The sequence below is a fragment of the Mesoplodon bidens genome, assembly GCF_964165515.1.
Source record: "Mesoplodon bidens genome assembly, chromosome: 17".
NCBI classification, from domain to species: Eukaryota; Metazoa; Chordata; class Mammalia; order Artiodactyla; family Ziphiidae; genus Mesoplodon; species Mesoplodon bidens.
In genome coordinates, this window is record NC_138174.1 from 75,569,935 (window position 1) to 75,590,274 (window position 20,340).

The following is a 20,340-nucleotide window of genomic DNA, read 5'->3' on the forward strand; positions in this document are numbered from 1 at the left end:
ACCACAGGCCACGTGATGGTGTGACAACGAGAAAGTCACTTAACGTCTCTGAGTGGAGGTGACACCTCCCTCTCAAGCACTGTGGTGAGGGTTCAATGGCATTGTGTGCATGGAAACAATTCACAAATCACAAAATACTCTAAAAATGTTGGCGAGGCATTCTGGGCAGAATGCTGTCCCCTTGAAATTCACATGTTGAAGCCCTGCCACTCAGGAGCTCAGAATGTGGCTATGTCCGAAGATGGGCTCTTAAAAGGATGAGTAAGTTAAAAATGAGGCCATTAGGGTGGGCCCTAATCCATTCTGACTGCTGTCCTCTAAGAAGAGATTCGGACACACACGGAGGAAACACCTTGTGAGGACACAGGGAGAAGACGGCTGTCTGCACGCCAAGGAGAGAGGCCTCAGGAGGAACCAACGCTGCCCTTGATCTTGGACTTCCAGACTGCAGGCTGGGAGACAATACATTTCTGCGGTTTAAGCCACCCCATCAGTGGTACATTGTTATGGCAGCCCGAGCAAACTAATACTAGAGTCAAGCAGGAAAAAAAAACAGAAGTAACGACTCTGAAACCTCCACTTGTTGATAGGGAGCTGCAGAATGAAGCCGTAGAAATAGGAGAGGCTGGAAATCAGAGCTATTTGCTTCCTGCTTGGCCACTGAGTTACTTGGTGACGCGCGAGTCTTAGGACCTCTCTGTGCCTCAGCTTCCTCGTCTGGGGTCTCAGTGTTGGATGAAAGGCCTCATTCTCTGATTCCAATCCCCCAGTCCTCTATTTTACAGTCATATTGATGACATCAGGGAACGAGGGGAGAAGGGTTTTGTCTGTCCTGAGAAGAGTACACAGCTGGCAATTACAAATAAGATGGTTTAGTTGGATCCAATCTCCAGGTGCCTTTATAAGTGGGGTTTTAGAACAAACACCAATCCATTGCCAAGTCTGCATCTCAGAACAGAAGTTCTCTCTCCTTGGTTGTTTCTAAGGCAGGATTCACGACCTTCTCCAGACCCACCTCTCTGGAGGAATGGGGGCAATCTCACATTTTAACCCAAATATCACTTTCCAGCCTGCTCACCTCAGTGTGCTGAGCTCATCCACAACCAGAGCCAGTTTGGATAAGAAGCTGTGGAAGACACTCTGACAGTTGCTGAACGAAATTTTTCATCTTCTCCCAGAAAACGCTGGTGGGCCAAATCCTCTGCAGCTAAAACACTGATGGTGCAAAGTCGGGGCCAGCTCCCAGAGCATGTCCATCTCTCTGTGCCGCAGCCAACGTCATTCTGATAACCCAGAATTCCAGTGCAGTGAAAGTTACTTGAAAATGGGTCATTCCTGGGGATTGGAAAGCTTTCTTCTCTGTAGAGATCTCGGTTTCGCTCAGGGATCAGATGCAAAATACTTAAGCACCCTCGGGGTCGGACAGTGGCCACGTGGCCCCGGGGAGGTAGGATGTCAGCCCCCCCTCTGTGAGGGTCAAACCACGTGGGTCCCTGGAAAGCTGGTTCAGCTCCTCAAGACAGAAACCCAGTGTGTGCTTTCTGAGCCTTCACAAAGCAATGGAACATACTCTGTGTGTCTGCAGACTTTGTACACGTGCTTGTGCACCTTGCACGATGCTGCAGCAGGAGGGGGGCACGGAAGGGATGGCTGGCAGGACTTCATAGGCTCTGGTTCTTCACAGACAGATTGGACAGATGTGATGGTTAATTTTATGTCTTTTTAGGTCCAGCTTGACTGGACCATGGGGTGCCCAGATACTTGGTCAAACATTATTCTGGGTGTTTCTATGAGGTTGTTTCTGGATGAGATTCACATTTAAATCAGTGGACTGAGTAAAGCAGATTGCCCTCCCCCGTGTAGGTGGGCCTGATCTGAGCAGTTGAAGGCCTGAACAGAACAAAAGTCTGACCCTTCCCCGAGTAAGAGGGAATTCCTCTTGCCAGATGGCCTTCCAACTGGGACATCAGCCTTTTCCTGCCTTTGGACCTGAACTGAAACATCAGCTCTTTCTGGGTCTCCAGACTGTCAGGCTTCAGACTCAGACTGGAACCACACCATCTGTTCTCTTGGGTCCAGCTGGCCAACTGCAGCTCTCAGGACTGGTCAGCCTCCATAATCACGTGATGCAATTCTTCACAATTATTGTACAATCACTCTTTCTATATTTATATGCACTTCCTGTTGGTTCTGTTTCTCTGGAGGACACTGACGACTGCACAGCCTCTGAGGTTATGTTTTTTCTCAGAGCTCATCCTGGTAGACAATAGAAGCTTGGACACTTATTTTTCAGGCTCAATTAGATTTTCATTTCTTTTTTTGTTTAAGGAAAAAAAAACCACACTGCCTCTAACTTAATACTTAAATAGGTTCATTTTATTTGGCACTCCTTGAATAAAATGATTCTCCTTTACACAGAATGGTTAGTAATTCTATTTTGTTTTTCTGCCTAGAGGCGGGGCGTGAGTGAGCAGTCCTGGTTTCTCAGGCTAGGTTCTGCGTCCCCTTGTGGTTTTTGCCTCCCTTGAACAAACGTTTATACTTCTTTCTCCTTTGCTGGAGAGAATTTCCTGTTTGGAAAGAGGAGGTTTTCTTGAGAAATTCTAGGTGTCCCTATGAGCCTGCATTGCAGACCCTCCCACGGTTCACTCACCCCTGTGAGCCCCAGTGAGGCTGGGGAGTGCGGGACCAGGGGCAGCGCTGGATCCCCTTTTGTGGTCCTCGACTCAGAACAAATGCCTTCCTGGGGTCGCTTGAGGTGCGGCCCTCCCACAGGTCCGGGTGGGCGTGTATGTGTGCAGACTGAGGGCTCAGCACTCAGCAAACATCGCCTCGTTCAACCCCCTGCGCCCCAATGAGACGGGTGCTCTGGATACGTCACTTTGAGGACGAAGATGCTGAGCCTCAGGATGTACTGTCACGTGCCCAAGGTTACCCCAAGGTCACACAACTCACTGGGGGCCCGATGGGGATTTGAACCCAGCTTGGGGCGCTCTAAATCCTGCACTCTCAACTGTTACCCAGCCCCACCAGCTGGGAGTCAGAACAGCACCTCAGTGAGTCCTTCTCAGTTTCCCCAGAAGAGCCAGGGGACTGGAAGGACACGGGGGAGGTGAGCATCCAGTGGGGGACGGAGGCCGGCCGGGGCGTTCTGAGTTTAAGGTGCTGGGCGTCACCCCGGTAGGCTCAGAGGATGTTAAAGACACAAGACAGAGCCGCAGGCGACCCAGGCGTGTTTGCACGGAGGGAAGTGGGGAGCGTGGGCTGAGGGGAGACGCTCAGTGAGCCAGGAGGGGAGAGAGCCGGCAGCTCTGGGGGAAGAAGAGGCCTCGGCCAAGGTCAGGGGGGAGCCCCGGACCAGCTCTGGCTGCAAAGTCCAAGGCGGGGAGGCCCCACTTCAGAGCAGCTGGGCCTGTGCCTGGCGACACCTTGAGCCCCTGGGAGGTCCCAGCGCCGAGCCTGGAACCCCGCCCTCAGGGGCGTTGAACCCAGGACAGGATGGAGGCCCTGCCGTCTGAGGATGATGGGGGCCTGGGGGAGCAGCCGATAGGAAGCGTCAGGACCCAGAGGCTCCCACAGGCTGGGCCGCCGAGGCCCCTGAGCCTCCCCCACGCCCTAGGACGTGAGCTCGGTGAGGGCGGGGCCCTGGGTCCGGCTTGGAGGTGGTAAATGCCGGGACCTGAGACAGTGCCTGGCGTGAGGCAGGTGCTCGTGGCTCGTCAGGTGAGGCCGGTGAGTTGGATTCTGGGTGCTCAGGCTGAGCCCAAGGTGTAGCCAACAGGCCGCTGGGGTTGGTTCGTTTCCTAAGAAAGCGTGGGTGGCTGTGCATTGCAAAGCACCTGTGAAATGTGGGCAGAGAACCTGAGAAAGTCAGCCCCACCCAAGTCCAACACCCATCCCCACCATCTGCCCAAATGGCTGAGGTCCATTCCTTTGAAAGATTTTCCTAGTCAAGATTTCCCTGCTAGGGAGGCAATACTCACCAGCAGAACAGCACTTCAACCGTAGCCCTCTGACGTATCAGGGGTTGACGGGCAGCGGTCCCAGGCCCAGGAAGTGGGACCCACCACTGACCTAAGGACATAGACTTGAGCCTGCTCTGTGTATCCTTCCTCCCTGATATGAAGCCACTTGAATATTTAACTGTCTAAATGAGGTTGTTGGTTGGAAGAGAAAATGGAAAAAGGAGGAATCCAAGGAAAGGATGGAACACACATGAAAATGGACTTTAAAGCCATTGTTAAAGTTATCCTAGAGCCAAGGGTAGATTTGGGAGGTGGGCGCGCCAGAGAGCCTGCAGCCGGAGCCTGAACAAAGGCTCTCACCAGTTCCACCTCCATCTACCCTTAATGTCCAGGAGCCAAACTAGGTTGGGGGCGTCTAACACTTCAGCCACCTTTTCCTAAATTAAAAAGCTGACTCGGGGGGTTCCCTGGTGGCGCAGTGGTTGAGAGTCCGCCTGCCGATGCAGGGGACATGGGTTGGTGCCCCGGTCCGGGAAGATACCACATGCCGTGGAGCGGCTGGACCCGTGAGCCATGGCCGCTGAGCCTGCACGTCTGGAGCATGTGCTCCGCAGTGGGAGAGGCCACAAGAGTGAGAGGCCCGCGTACCGCAAAAAAAAAAAAGCTGACTCGGGCTGTGGGAGGAAGTAGGAGGTGGTCAAGCAGTAACTGCAGGTAAAAGGTCCCCAGGGGAGGTCACACTATGTAGCTCAGGCTCCATTTTGTTAGCACCTTCTCATGGGTGGAAGGTCTGCGTTTCATGAAACTTTAAAAAAGCTCAAGTGGGAATTAGGTGTCCTCTTGGTGCTCTAAGTCCTATGTAAGGTCTGTGTCATCTCTTCCAACGATTACAACCGAAACCTCTGCAGAATTCACATAGGAACGACCTGAGGCTTCGGAGAAGAAAGCAGGTGTGGAAACATTACCCATGAGGGGATGAATTTCATGTGTCTGTGTTTATTTCTCTCCTGGCTTTGCCCCAAGGCTCAGCCTCAGTGGTGGTGAGATGCTGTGTCATGAGAACAAAAACTCAGATAGAAATCCATCTTCCTGGCCGTAGGAAACAGGTTAGGAGTCCCTGGGAGCAGAGAGTGCCTCAGGGAATTCAGAAGGGGAGAACGCAGGAAAAGTGGATTTCCTAATTCTATGTATGGAACCCTGCAAGTCCCAGCCTCACCCTGGAACTCGTATATACATAAGACACTCAAACCAGCAGAGCAAACACTTTGAGAAGTGAAAGATTTGTGGGACTTCCCTGGTGGTCCAATGGTTAAGACTCCGAGCTTCCACTGCAGGGAGCACGGGTTCAGTCCCTGGTTGGGGAACTAAGATCCCGCATGCTACGCGGCCAAAAAAATAAAAAAGTGACAGATTGAACCGCCACCTACGCATGGCAAGACAAAATATACCGTGTGATCCTAATCAGGCAGAATGATGGCTAAAATAACAACATCAATGGTTCTCCAGAGGATTAAATCAAAACAACATAATATTTACAGTGTCTAGGATTTGATACCCAGCATATAGGGAACCAGGAAAATATCACCTTGTTATCACAAACAGCACATTGTTAGGATGGGAACAATGTTCTTGGTAGCTTTCTGTAACCTAAAAGTAAGAAAAAGTTCTGAAGCATGCTTATTCTACACTGTGAAATTGTTCCATTATCTGAGTTTCCTGTCTAAACCTGCTATTTTTATTCTCCCCCGTGGTGCACTGCTCTTTACATGTTTTGTATGTGAATTATAAGCTTTTCTCTGGCAGTGCTTTTGGCTGAGGAAATCATGTGGAGCTTGGTTGAGGCTGTTTCTTCAAAGTAGTTTTGCGTTTGTTTCTACCAGGTGTCTCAGCAGTGTCACTGCCAGGGCTCTAAAGCTATGTTTCCCAGCTTGACCAGAACATGCTGAAAGGACCAATTCAAACCATAACCCCACCCCCCCCCACCGCCCGCCACAAGCCTGTGTTTATAAACTTTCAGGCAACATCAAAAGACAATTGACCAACTGGGAGAAAATATTTGCAACGTACATCACAGACAGAGACCAATATCCCTCACGTATAAAGAATTCTTTAAAATGAAGGTATAGAAGTATGAGAAAAAGATGTCAACGGATAATTCACAAAAATATATAAAAACGACCCATGACCACGAGGTGTTCCAACTCATTTATATGTAGAGAAATGTGAATTTAAACAACTCCGAAGTACCATTTCTCACCTGTCAGGTTGGCAAAGATGGAAATGTCTGATGATTTACTCTGCAGCCCAGGCTGTGAGGAAATAGGTTCTCGCATATGTTGCTGGTGGGGACACAAACCGGCACAGCCTCCTGTGGGCTGTTTGGTGGTTCAGACACAACCACATGCGTACTACACTCATCTTTTGACTCGGCGATCCACTGTAGCTATCTATCCTGAAGATACCATTCCAACAAAATGAAAACACACATGCTTAAGTTATCCATCTCAGCACTGTTTGCAAAATATTAGAAATAAGCTGAAAGCCCATGCATAGTGGGGTGGTTGAATAAACTATATTACGTCCACACAGTGGAGAACTATGCAACTGTAAAAAAAAATAATGAGGACGCTTTCTACAAACTAACATGGAGTGCTTTACAGTATATATTGTTAGGTTAAAAGAAGGAAAGTACAAAGTATCTACAGTGCTGCTGCCTTTCGTGTAAGAACGGAGAGGTTATGAGAAAACATACACGATCATAGCGCAATAAAGTGGCTTAAAAAGCACTGGATAAGAAGATATACACTATGATGGTATTATGCTAAGTGAAATAAGTCAGACTGAGAAAGACAAGTACTGTATGATCTCATTTTTATGTCGAATCTAAAACACAAAACAAACAAACATAACAAAATGAAAATAGACTCATAGATACAGAGGACAAACGGGGGGGTGCCATAGGAGAGGGATGTGGAAGATGGCAAAATAGGGGATTAAGAGGGACAAACCTCTCGTTATAAAATAAATAAGCCACGGGGCTGTAATATACAGCATAAGGAATATGGTCAATAATACTGTAATAACTGTTTAGGGACAGATGGTTAATAGACTTAGCCTGATGATTGTTTCATAATGTATTCAAATGTCAAATCAGTATGTAGTACACTTGAAACTAACATAATATTGTGTGTCAACTATATTTCAATTAAAAATGAAAACACACAATATAAAACAGTAAACAGAATAATCTTGTACCCAAAAAGGAGCATGTGCATGTACCTGCTCATTTGTGTCCAAGGCGATACAGGAAGGCCAAGCCAGGAAGAAGTGAGGCTGCTTAACCACAGGAGCAGGGGGTGGGGTGGAGTGAGACTTCCCAGTGTACCACATTTTCTGTTAGAACCAGGGTCACGTTTCACACACTCCAGAATAAATAAGTGAGATCAACCATGATGGAGAGGGACCCAAAATGGAATACAACCCCCAGATGGAACATTATAGGTAAATAAGAGAACCCTATGGAAGGCGATGGGAAGAAAGGAACCAGTAAGGCACTTTGGAAAGCAGTACACGACGGTATACTGTAAGGCTGAGAACAAAAGTCTGTACACAGCTCTTGTCTGATAGCAAATTTGTTTTTCACAGGGGTGGGTATACGCTAGGAAGTCAGCAACTATTTCCTGTGATTCTAGGACTGAGCAAGGGGGTCAGCTCTTGTGACGTCTGAGAGCCAGGTTTCCCACCGTTAAAAGGAGAGGAGGAAGCTCAGAATGGCCTGGTGGTACAGGCCTGGGGTCAGGGGGCTCATCTGAACAGACAGATGTAGAATAGATGGATCTGTACGCACACATATCTTCCTGGCTCTGTCCGTGGGAAGGGCCTGGAAACAAGGACACGCCAGGAGCAGTGAACACTCCCAGCCCCAGATGTTGACTTCTAACTACCATTCTCCAATATAAGAGACCAGGGTTCTTTGGAGACATGGCTGGTCCCAGGGCTGGGCCAGGGAAAGTGAGGGAGGGGCCTGGAGTTTCTTGTGTTGCCAGAAAGCTGGCAAGTACTCAGAAGCGAGGGCAGCATGCCAAGGCCCCAAGAACCAAATCTGAGAGTCTGAGAGACTCAGTATTAGTGGTTTGCTACCCACTATCAGTATCAACTATGAGTAAGTTCACGCTGATGTAAACACATAATGGAATAAACAAGTAAATAAAGGGCGGAGAAAAAACAGTTCTTCCTACAGTAGAATTCTAACCAATAAATGTAGAAGGAGAGCTGGCGATAGAAAATCACCTTGTGGCAAATACTACAGTGACAATTTTTGCAGGTAAGAAGCAAAGGATGCTAAATAGGTGAAAATAGGATGAGAAATAAGAAATTTTCACAGTCTGAAAGTATCTCGCCACAAGATACTAATTATTTACAAACGCAAAAAGTATTAATTTCATTATGGAGAAACGTGGTATTCGCCACCTTAAACAAGTGATGAGGTAAACATCCCTGGTAATGAGATATGTCTGCATCACATCTTTAACATTCTTGACCAAAATGCGTAACCTGGACCTAGTCATGGGGAAATTGCAGACAGACTCAAATTGAAAGAGATTCTATGAAAGAACTAGCCAGTTCTCTTCAAGGTCATGAGGGACAAAGATAGACTAGGGAACCTCCCAGATTGGAGGAGGCTAAAGGGACATGAGAGGTAAATGCAATGTGGAAACCTGGATGGATCCTGGAGCAGTAAAAAAATAAAATAAATTTAGTAAGATAATTGGCAAAATTTGAATCAGGTCTGTAGGTTATTTGATAGTATCACATTGATGGTAATGTCCTGGTTTTCGTGACTGTATTTGAGTTGCTTAAGATGTTCACAGCAGGGGAATGCCATGTAAAGGGAGCACAGGAAGCTCTTTGCATGCATTTGCAGGTTTTTTATGTCTAAAATGATTTCACAATGGAAACTGTTTTAAATGCTCACATTGTCCTTGTTCTACCCGTGCTATTGTTCCCCAGACACGCTGCTGCTCATGCCTGTACACTCGGGATTACGGGCGCACACACAGCAGCAACCCACTTCCATTTATAAATAGCCGGAGACAATCTGCCTATCGCCAAGAGCATTCTGCAAATAAATATCTTTGTTCAGATGCACCATCATAATCTCTGCTGAGGGTGACAGCCCTCCATCCTGCTCAGCAATCTCCTTCTGTTTCCGCTCCAGCCAGGGGGCTCTTCCATGAGCCTCGGAGACCTCACCTGCACCCAAGGGTCACCCACACCCCCTGCCCAGGGTCACCCCGCCCTTCTTGGAGCTCTCCAACCAGGCTTCTATTGTGACCAAACTATGTTAATAAGGCTTTTATCTCCTCTTGCAAACCTCCAACTACCTCTTTGCACCGTCTCCCGTCCTGCCGGCCGGCCAGTTCCCCGTCTACCTATACCCGCTATGGATACAGGGTAATCCCTCACCGAGCAGTGCCTCCTCTTCCCCACCTGAAAAATTCAGGATACAACTGAATAATTTTATTCTCGAGCTGGGAGAGGCACAGTCTACTTTCACCACACCCAAGCTCTTGCTAATGTAGGAGACCTTCACTAGGTGAATCGCGCTTAAAATAGCCTAAAAGATTAAGATGAAAATGACGCCATGAACACAACGTCCGGGCAACCCTGGTGCTTCCTCTGATCTGCCCTCCACCAATGCAGGACTTTGCTCTCGTAACACCTTTCCTCACGTCCTGCAGCTTTGGGCAGTGGGGCAGGACATGGCTGACAAAGAGTAGGGGCAGTGGATAAGAGACGGGTCTGCCTGCATGACGGGGAATCACCAGTGCTGCCTGTGTGCCTATAAATCCATCACCTGCACCTTGCAAGTGGCCACTACACGCATGCACTGTTTGCTCACTCCAAGAAAGCCCTCATGCCATGGACACGGGTCCTTTGAGAAGCACAAGCTACAAGCCTTTCCAAAGACCAAGGGATGGACCCCTTCGCCATCCAGTCCAAGCAAAAGCATTTCCAATGTGCAAGGAGGGGCAGGCTGTTGACCCCGAGGTGCCTGGCTTGCGGTCCCCTGGCCCGAGTATTCTTTTAGGAGCCAGGACAACAACGGTCTAGGTACCCAGCCTTGTAACACGAGGAGGCTGTTCAAAGCCAGCGTCTCAGAACCAGACACGCCACGGCAGCTCTGCTGGTGACAACCTCACTCACTGGAACCTGGCAGAGGGACACGGTGTGGCGGGAGGGGGGCGCTGGGTCCGGCCCCCTTCCGTTTGTCGTCCATGGCTGTCTGTCTCACGTACACGTCACGGCTGGCCCGGGTGCCAGGGAGCAGTCCTTGACTCTCACGGGACAGTGGCCATTTGTCAAGAAGCTTGTGGACCCAACAGATCAGTGGGCCACCAGCTGCCCCTGCTCACGGGGAAACACCTGGAGGGTAGCTTCAGGGTCTTTGCGCAGCAAGCACAGTAAGCAGCCCTGAAGGCGCCACTCTCAGAGCTGCTGCTGGGATGGATGGCCGCCCCCCGTGGTGTCCCGGGCCCTGGTTCCATCGGGGGTCACATGCCAGGACACAGTGGAGCGGCTTCTTCACAGTGTCGGCCCAGGGCCCTGCTCTCTGTCCCCACATTCCCTCCTAGGCCGGCCTTTGCCTGCCCTGCCCCAAGCTCATAACTTACCTCCATCTTCTCTCTGTCACGCTTGGCGGTTAGGAGCAAAACAATTCCATTAACAGATCCGCTGGCGGTAAAGCCTGGCACCCGCCTCAGGGTCTGGATGAATCTACTGTGGTCCCAGCAGCTCAAGGAGCTGCACAGGGGGGAGGGCCCCCCCCCCGGCCCTCAGGTCGGTCTCAGGATTGACTGAGGACCAGGGACAAAGGCAGCAGGGGACAGCGGGGGGTGTGAACACAGCGGGGGTGTGAACACAGCGGGGGTGTGGTCCCCTCTGCAGCTGTCAGCGCCGCAGGACGGCTTTGGGAACCTCATGGTCCCTCTGAGGACCCTGGTGGGCCGGCGCTTCCTCTGATGCAGGCTCCCCTCACCCCGGCCTCTCTCCCCAACTCCTGAGCCCCGACTCACCCGCTCCCTGTGACTTGCTCTCAGCCTGTCCTGGGACCTTAGGGCCGTCCTCACTTCCTTCCCTTCTTCAATGAATTCGATGCGTGTGATGCAGAGACGCTGCGTCCCCAGGCCAGTCCAGCTCGGGCCGGACCTGACTCACCCTGTAGCCTCTCCCAGTGTGGGCCCACCACCAAAGACATCCAGCTACATTTAATTTATAACCATCAGGCTCTTTGCAGAAGTCACGGCGCGGGACGCATCCAAAGGTGTTAGGAATAGTAGCCGGAACTGGAACCCTATTCCTGCTCAGTCTTCCAAACACCAGAAGCTGGCTCACTGGAGAGGCTGGGGAACAGACTGAAACGCAGGCTCCCGGGCCCTGCCTACGGAGAAGCTCGGGGTGGGGGGGGGGCGGGAGTGAGAATCTGAGCCAGCTCCCCTCCCCCGTGACCTGGTCTCGCCTCTAGGGCCCAGCTCGGGTCCCGGCCGGGAGCCCCGGGGGCTGTGCCGTGCCCCCTTTCCTGAGCTTGGTCTTTAGGGCAAAGGGAAGCTCCGTTATCCCGCAGGATGCTGGCTCTGCAGCCTCAGAGCCTTGCCTCCCTGGTCTTTATTCCAGCAAGTTCATTGGTTGGGGAGACGCTTTTCCCATTCCTTGGGGGCACCCCTGGGGGACACTCTGGGCTCTCCCTGTCCCGCCCGCTCCAGGGAGGAGCAATGACCTGAGTAAAAGTCTGGGGAGGAACGTGCAGAACCACAGCGCCCTCCTCGGCTGGGGCGTCCACCTGCTTGCGGGACAGAATCTCTGTCCAGTGGTCCTGGGTCAGACCCACAGGAGGCAGGTGGAGGCTTGGGTCCCTGAGCCCCGACAGAGGCGGGAAATCTGCCCGACCTGGGGGAAGTAAGCTCCCTCTCCAACCACATGCTCATCCCCAGTGAGGGAGGCGTCTCTGCCTGCATCCTCCTGTCTTCCCACCTCGTCTGAGCTTGGGGTTGGGGTGGGGGGACCTGCCAGGCTGCATTTACCATTAAAGAAGAGTTCATTTCCTTTCCTGGCAGAGAATTGATCTTCATGTTGCATCGTCTTAGTGTCAGTCTGATAATTCATTTTAATACGGGCTTCTTTGATGAAGAGCATGGAAAAAAAATGAGGGAAAACATAAATGTACACTCCCGTGAGCGTTCCGACCCGTACTGTACTTTAAAACATTAGCTTGGGATGCTAACACAGTTTTCAACTTCTAGTGAAAATGTGCTCTGGCAACTTAGTACGGAAACAGTCAGGCGTCATCTGACCTCCTGAACCCAGCTGTTTGGCAGATGTTCCATGAGCTACTGGAACTTACACCTGGATGCAACATTTCAAGAAAATGCTGAACTTCCCTGCTGCTGAACGCATTTTCACACGCTGCGTGTAGATTTCTGTCACGTGGCCCTCTCCTTAGTGAGGGTCAACCAAATGTTCCGTCTTGGGTCTCAGGGTGCTATTTTACGTATCTGTACGCATTTGGACCACATGCAGCTGCAGTTTGGAAAGCACATTGTTTTGTTCACTACTAGCTCTGGGGCCTTGGGCCAGTCCTCTTCCAGACCTTAGTTTTATCCTGTCGGATGGGGTTGTAGTCACTGCACAGCTCTCAGAAGGTTTAGGTGAGCATCAAACGTGCTGGGTTGTCGAAAGCTCCTATTTCCGTGCGCCCCGGGTTCCTGCAGTGGCTAAACCCCACCTGCATCCCAAGCACGAGGCCCTTCTTGCACGTGCACCCAGAGACCAGCCAGGATAAAGGAACTTGTCTCTGCCAGTCTAGGTGTGACCTCCCCAATCTTGGGAAGAGTATAAGAAGTGTTTGGGACTACTGTTTCATCCACGTCTCCATCTGCTTTTGCCCCAGAAGTAGCTGGCCTCAAAGAATGCAATCATGATGGGACTGTGCATATATACCACAGACATCTAGGAACACATGCAATTAGGCTTTAAAAAATGTGTACTTGCTTTTTTTCTTTGTCGGAGTCTTTGTTGATATTGGTGGTAGTCTTTGTGTTTCAAGAAATCATGATTTACTTGGCTCCAGCATCTCTTGGACCAGAATTTCACCTTGGAAAAAGCACACAAGGACAGTTAAACCAGCAATGCAAGACCCTACCTACATCCTTCTGCTCTATGCAGACCTAAGGCAGGCGGCGAATGCTGGACTGGACACAGGGACTCAAGGAGCTCCGTGGAGATGGACATGGTTTCTAAAGAACGTTGTCTCGGGGTGGGGAGACCACCGCCTCCCTAAATAACTTCTGAAAACCTGAGATCATCCAGGTACCCCGGAGATACGATGCTGGAAACCCGGCCCGGGCGTCGTCGTAATTCTCCTTCCTGCCCCTGAGGCCGTTCTGTCTGCTCTCTGAGACTTCTCCCTCTAGCTGTCCCCCGCCAGGCAGGCACGAGCACCTTTCCTGATTTCTACCTAATGCGGCAGGGTTTCCTTCCCGTACATCCTCTGACCTCTGCCAGGGAGCTTCTAACATAGGCGTCCTGGACTGTGTGTCGGGCAGCCCTGGACCACACTCTGGTTCTGCTCTCACTGGCTGTGCTCTTACACACGTTTCTCTTGAAACTTGGGTTTTCACGTCTGTAAAATGGGGTCTGTGCTTATCTCATCGGGATTCTTACGAGGTTCAAATGAAGCAGGGCATGTAGGGAGCACGTGACACAGACTGGGATGGGGTTGAGGCTGAATGAATACACGGCAGCGCTGAGTCCCAGCTGTGAGCCCGGTGGTCATGTGACCGGCCATCCACGCGCTGGGTTTGTATTGACTCGAGCCCTGATTTTTCTGGTTCAGCATTAAAGTCCCAATTCCCGGGAGCCCCTCGGTCCCAGGGAAGTTGAAGCTGTTGGCTGGTGCCCCGGTTCCAGCTCACGTGGAGACACACGGAAAGGGGAGAAGCCCGCAAGCATCACGGGCAGCAGAGACTTCACCCCACACACGGGGCCAGGCTCTCCCAGTTCTGTGGCTCCGTCCCCCCAGAGCCTGAGCCTGGCCAGGGCCTGGCTGTGTGCACCCAGGGGCGCTCTGAGACCCCTGCAGCCGGGGTGGGGGGTACAGGATGTGCGGAGCGTCTGGACCTGCAGCCCTGCTTCTTTCTGACAACCTGGCGGCGGCCCTGACGTCTAGAGCTGTGGACGCCCCCCGGGGCCCCGGGGCACAAGCTGGAGGGCCGGCCAGGGTGACCTCAGGGGCGCGGCCTCCTGGTGGGGCTGCTGGGGACACAGGACAGGACCCCCTGGGGCGGTGCGGACCCCCTGGGGCGGTGCTGCCCCCCCGGGGCTCTGCTCGCGCGGCCTCTGCAGCGGCTCCGCAGCACCTCCCCCACCTCAAGCCAGCCTCGGCCCCTTTGCTGGGAGCTACTGTGCAGAAGGACCACCACTAAGTCCCGAAAACGTCGTGGCGTCAGGCTAGACTGGGGGTCACGGGGAAGAGTGGACACTCATGGGAACCACAAGCATTTACTGAGCACCTACTGAGTACCAGACGCGGTCCGGGTGCTGGAGGGTCAGGGACGGCCCAGCCCTGGTCCCTGGTCTCTGTCGCGAGGCATCCAGCCGTGTGTGAGGGCAGGACGAGGCTGTCACAGGGCCCCTACCCGGGGCTGGCGCGGCGGCCAGGCAGGGGACAGGGCTCGGCCGACCAGCGCAGAGAAGCGAGGCCTCCTGGGGTCAGTGTGACGTGCAGGACGCTGGGGTGGCCTCCGGGGACCCCCCGCGCCATGACCCACAGACATCCTGACAGGTCCCCAGAGCGGGTGGTGACAGCCCAGCTGCAGCAGGACACACTCCCTGCTGGCGGGCAGGGACAACCTCGGGTGAGAGGGGCCGAAGTCACCCTCGGGGCTGGGGGCTGGGGACGCCCCAAAGGTGGGCAAACCAAAACCAAAAGCTGCTGGAAACTTCCACACCTCTGTATGTTGTGCGTATAATCGTGGCTGGAAAAACCCTCAGGTAGACATGAGCCGACCAGGTGTGCAAGGTGAGAAAGCTCTGTGTTTTTAAACCTTGTCCTTTTTCTACTTAAAATTTTCCTTTTTGAGAAATGAGATATTGAACGTGCAAATGGACAATGACCCACATAACATAGAAAACACTCTGACCCACTGTGTGAGCGACCTGCAGGGCAGCGAGCTGGCCACCCAGACATCACAGGAAGCTGACGCCGGAGGCCAAACACCCGCCCGCAGGGATCGATGCCCCCCTGACGGCCGGGCCTGATCAGTGACTGGTGGCTTCCCGTGCTCCTCCCTGCTTCCAACTCAGGACGCGAGAGAGTCAGACGTGCTCCCCTAACCCATCACACGGACCCGCTTCTGGTCAGCCCCTCCACCAGGACACCCCTGAGCTGTCCCCCCAGTACCTCCCCCGGGACACCCCTGAGCTGCCCCCCCAGCACCTCCCCTGAGACACTCCTGAGCTGTCCCCCCAGCACCTCCCCCGGGACACCCCTGAGCTGTCCCCCCAGCACCTCCCCCGGGACACCCCTGAGCTGCCCTCCCAGCACCTCCCCCGGGACACCCCTGAGCTGTCCCCCCAGCACCTCCCCCGGGACACCCCTGAGCTGTCCCCCCAGCACCTCCCCCGGGACACCCCTGAACCCCTTTTCCCACCATGAGCTCTCCCCTCCCCACCTGCCTGAGACTCTGCCACACGCCAGTGACGGTGGCTGACGCTGCACAGCGAGCTCTGAATCAGCACCTCTGCTCTTCTCATGTGGGTCGCCTTGGCTTATTTCCAGACACAAGGATTTTTCACTTCTAACGCTCTCCACTTTCTAGCTGGGAGGTGAGGGTAGGGCAGGGGCTGCAGTTCCCCTGCAGGGTTAGCTTGCTGGGCCCAGAAAATCATCAGAAATCCCGGTGACTCCATTGTTTCTGACCTTTTCCCAAAGGTTGTCTGGGGCTCTGGGTGGTGGGCCGCCCGGGCGGAGCGGGTGCTGGTGTCGGGACTATAACTCTCCGCTACAGTAACTGTCAGACCCGCCAGGCAAGTGTGAGACCTCGTCCCAGCCACTCCCTGACCTGGTGGCGCCGGATTCTCCCCGAGCGCTCAGCTGACCACCGGCCGGCCCCAGAGCTGCGCGTCCTAACCAGCAGCATCCTGAAGGGGGTCTCACTCCCCGCAGCTCAGGCCTGCGCGGGCCGTGGGAACGTGACCCTAGCCTCAGACCAAGTCACCTCTCTCCACCCTGTGCGGCTGCCCCAGCTTATCTGGGACACACCCACCCCCTCCAGGCGTGGACCAGATGTGTGATAACAGGAGGCTGCTTACCGAATTCTCCGGGTATTTCCTCCTGACTTTTTGAAGTGGTTCGCACTTCAGCGGTTGGACCTGGAGGGGAGATAAAAAAACCCCAATAGTTTAGCAACGTTCCCTGAATTTGCACCGACTTGTCCGTCGGCAGACTGGCTTTTGCGGGGCCGACCACCTGCTCGAGGGGGAGGGGCCCTGCACGGGGCTCCTGGGACTCGGGGCCCGTCGGGAGGGAGGGGTGAGGACGGGTGGCGCGCCGGGCGCTGGAGCTGACACCCGCGCTCCCGGGCAGCGCTCACTGGCGCCGCCCCTCGGGGGGGAAGGAGCGCCGGGCGGGTGAAGAGGGACCCGCACGTCTTCCGTAAAACGCCCACGCTGCTCCCGTATGGCCGGCGGGCTGAGGATGTGACGTGCAGGAAGGGACACCGTCACGGCCACCTGCCCTGTGCCTCTCTGGGTCGGCGGGGGGGGCAGAGACACTGGCCCCGCCGGCTCCTCTTCCGTAAGCGAGCGATTCCGGGTGGCCCGAGTCCCGTGGGGGAGCTGACCGCCGGAAGCCAGTCCTCTGCGGGGCCCCCGGGCTCCTGGCTGCCGGCCTCAGCGGCCTGGCCGACCTGAAGCAGCCTCGCGGGCCGGGCAGTGGGCGGGGACTCTGAGTGTCGGTCCCCCGGCAGCACCACCCAGGGCCCCTCCCCCTCTTCTTAGAGCCGGGTGTCGGGCTCCACGTCCTCCATTCAAGGTCAGGGTCAGCCTCTTCCTCCAGCCCCTGGGGAGAGCAGAGAGCAGAGAGCCGCCCCCAGGGGCCGGCCGGGCAGGGCCACCTTCCCCTCGGGGCACACAGAGCGCTCAGGTGGCGCCTGCAGACGCTCAAGTTCCAGCACTAAAGCAGTGACGACGCTGATTTTCAAACAGTTTTAATGATGGACAATCTGCATACCAATCGGCTCATCTGCGCGCCCGCGGCTTAGAACAATACAGGAAACCGGCATAAAGCGGGCCGTGCTGTGATGACAATGGCTCCCCAGTGCGCTGACCTCCGTAAACGCAGCGAACAAAAGTACAGTCCTCTTTGGATGCAACACTAACGAGTCATTACGAACGAGTACAGCTGCTCGTGCAAGCACTTTGTTAAAAATATTCTTCTCATTTTGTGTCTGTCCCCAATTATAATGGAGCCACTGTGCCAGCCAGCCAGTGAGCGCATGCAGAAGAAAATTTACGTTCTGTGGTCTCGGCGGTTTGCAGAGTGCACTGTCAAGTGTAGCCACCTCGCCGTGTTTTGCCTGTTGACGCCTCCTTCTCTCCCTGACATTCTCAGTTTCCCACCTGCCCTGTGCCCGCGTTAGGATAACCGAGCTGGGAAGGCCTTGACGGTCACCTGCGGACGTCTCTGCACGAGGAGACGGCCCGACTTGGGGCTGCGTCAGGAGCGCTTGGGTCAAGCCTGTGTGGGAGCAGCTCCCGGGGCACTGGGGGCCCGACAGTCGTGAAAGGAACGGGCAGCCAGGGCAACCCAGCTGTGTGGGGTGACCGCACGTCCCCACCTGTCACAGACCCTTCGACACCCCAGCACCCAGAGGATGCCGTCCTTGGTAGGTGCCTCAAAACTCAAAGTTTCTTGCAGGAAAGCAGCTGGAAACAGTAGCTTCTTCATGACGAGGTCAGGCAGGGTGACCTCCAGAGCCAGGCTGGGCTGGGCCGCCCCGCCCCCCCCCCCACCCCGGCCCGGTAACTCTGGGCCCGGCCTGGGCCACGTCCTGCTCTCAGGGGAGCCGCATGGGCCCTGTGCTGACTCTCCAGGGCCTGCTCATCCGGCCTGGGAGCTGGGCCGGGAGCCTGTCGGGGCCCCTTTCCTCGAGCTCGCCCTTGGTGACCTCTGGGGGGGACAGGAAGGGGAGGGGGGAGCAGGGGGCCTGGGCTTGCAGCCTCCTGCCAGGAAGAGGGGGTCGGGGGGCCCTGCCCCTGTCTGCACCTTCGGCCTCCTCGGCCAGCGAGCCACATCCCAGCAAGGGGGGCGCGTCCACTGTCCCCTTCCTCAACTCAGAGGTCAGGACACAACAGCCAGAGCCAAGTGGGGCCTGCTTGGGTGGGCTTCGAACCAGCCGCCTGTAAAGGACATTCTGAGACCTGGGGGGAGGCTGGAGTGTGGGCCAGTACTAGCCCTGCATGGGATTTTTGTTAATTTTGTTAGTGTTTCAACGACACTGTAGGTGTGTACGAGAAAAATGCCTTTATCTTAGCAAGAAGGCGTTTGCGACATCTTGGACGATGCTGAAATGCTCCAGTAACAACTAAAGTGTGTGTGTGTGTGTATGTGTGTGTGTGTGTAAAACAAGATGGCAAAACGTATACTATTGAAACCGGGTGATGGAGTTTCCATGATTCCCCCACTTTTGGGTAAGCTAGAAATTTTCCATAATTAAAAGTTAAAATATATAATGTATGCTACTCTCCCATGGAGTATTGGATCTGAAAAAAGCTTCAAATATAGAACAAGGCTTCAACCTGCTCCATTCCCCCGGGAATAAGTGGTAAATCTGGGGAGGCATGAAGGAGAGGGAGCTCTAGGAGAAGGCCACGGCCCGCCTGACCCAGCCCGGGGAGGCGCCCGTTTTCTCCCGGCCACAGCAATGCCCCGTGACCATACCTGTAAACATCCTTATCGGCCAGAGCTCAGCTCCCTGACTGCAGTAAAGCAGCAGGACGAAGACGGCCACTCCTGTATTAGCTGCCATGTCCCTCCAGCTGCGGAAGGAGGAGGCTCTCCTGGGGTCCCCTCAGATTCTCCCGCCTTGGTCTCCAGGACACTGGAATGTCCAGGGTGTGTGACATCACGGCAGGAAGCAGCCTGGTCCTGCCCTGTGTGTATGGGGTGACAGAGAGTTGTGCTCAGGGTCTGTAACTGGGAAGGAGATAGAAGGCCGGCTGGGGCCTTGATCTAGTGGGTATTGCCTCTACTCACGCCTGTTTCCTGTTCTGGTTCCTTCTTCAGTCCTGGAGATCCTTTGGCTATTTCCACAGCTCACCTAGAAGCTTGTTGGAAATGCAGAGCCTGGGACCCAGCTCAGATCTCCTGAATCAGAACCTGCATCTTCACCAGAGCCCTGGAAGATACATGTGCACAGTGAAATTCTGACTACAGGGCATCTTTTTTAGTGGCTACTATGGCTCTTGTGGGTGAGGAAAAAGGTTTCTTCCACCCCCTTAAGTCTGAAAGTTAAACTGACAAAGAGATTAATGAGACAAGCATACACATTTATTAAATATATTTTACATGAAATGGAAACCTTCGTAAGGAAATGAAAACCTTCGTAAGGAAATGAAGATCCGAAGAAACAGCTGGACCTGAGTGTTTTTTTTTTTTTTTTTTTTTTTAAGTTTATTTATTTATTTTTTAAATTAGTTTCTGCTTTATAACAAAGTGAATCAGTCATACATATACATCTGTTCCCACATCCCTTCCCTCATGCATCTCCCTCCCTCCCACCCTCCCCATCCCACCCCTCCAGGCGGTCACAAAGCACCGAGCTGATCTCCCTGTGCTCTGCGGCTGCTTCCCACTATCTATCTACCTTACGTTTGGTAGTGTATACACGGACCTGAGTGTTTTCATGCTGTGATTGATGAAGGATGGAGAGTGGTGGAGGAATGTGGAAGGTCAAGGGCTAGGAGGTGAGTGTCATGAACAGGGAAACTCAGCAACGCCTGTCCGTTGGGATTCTTCTTGGGATCCATTTGTCTTCCTAGATGAGGATGCTCCTTTCTTCTGGGTATGGGGGGGGGCCCTGTTTCAGGGAGAGGGGGTAGAGAGAAGCTCCGAAGACCTCCCCGCTTCTGCCTTTTCCTCAACTTCCTCAGCTTAAGACATGCAAAACGCCATGGTGCCATGTTTTAGAGTAGCATGTCCTGAACCCCATCATTCTCCCATCTGAAACTTTCCCAAGAAGACTCATAGTCCAGAATAGATTGTCCCCTACACAATGACCCAGTCTCTCAGCCCTGCGCATGTCTGTGGAAACAAAAC

General features: G+C 53.6%; 1 long non-coding RNA gene across 1 annotated transcript; it reads right to left on the bottom strand.

The window, feature by feature from the left end:
- Nucleotides 1-2,445: 2,445 nt before the first annotated feature.
- On the bottom strand, nucleotides 2,446-7,350 carry LOC308605150. The gene is made up of 3 exons (XR_014013612.1): nucleotides 7,245-7,350; nucleotides 6,223-6,417; nucleotides 2,446-2,570 (listed from the first exon to the last, which is right to left on the bottom strand). It is a non-coding gene; the product is annotated as an uncharacterized lncRNA (long non-coding RNA).
- Between the last annotated feature and the right edge of the window lie 12,990 nt (nucleotides 7,351-20,340).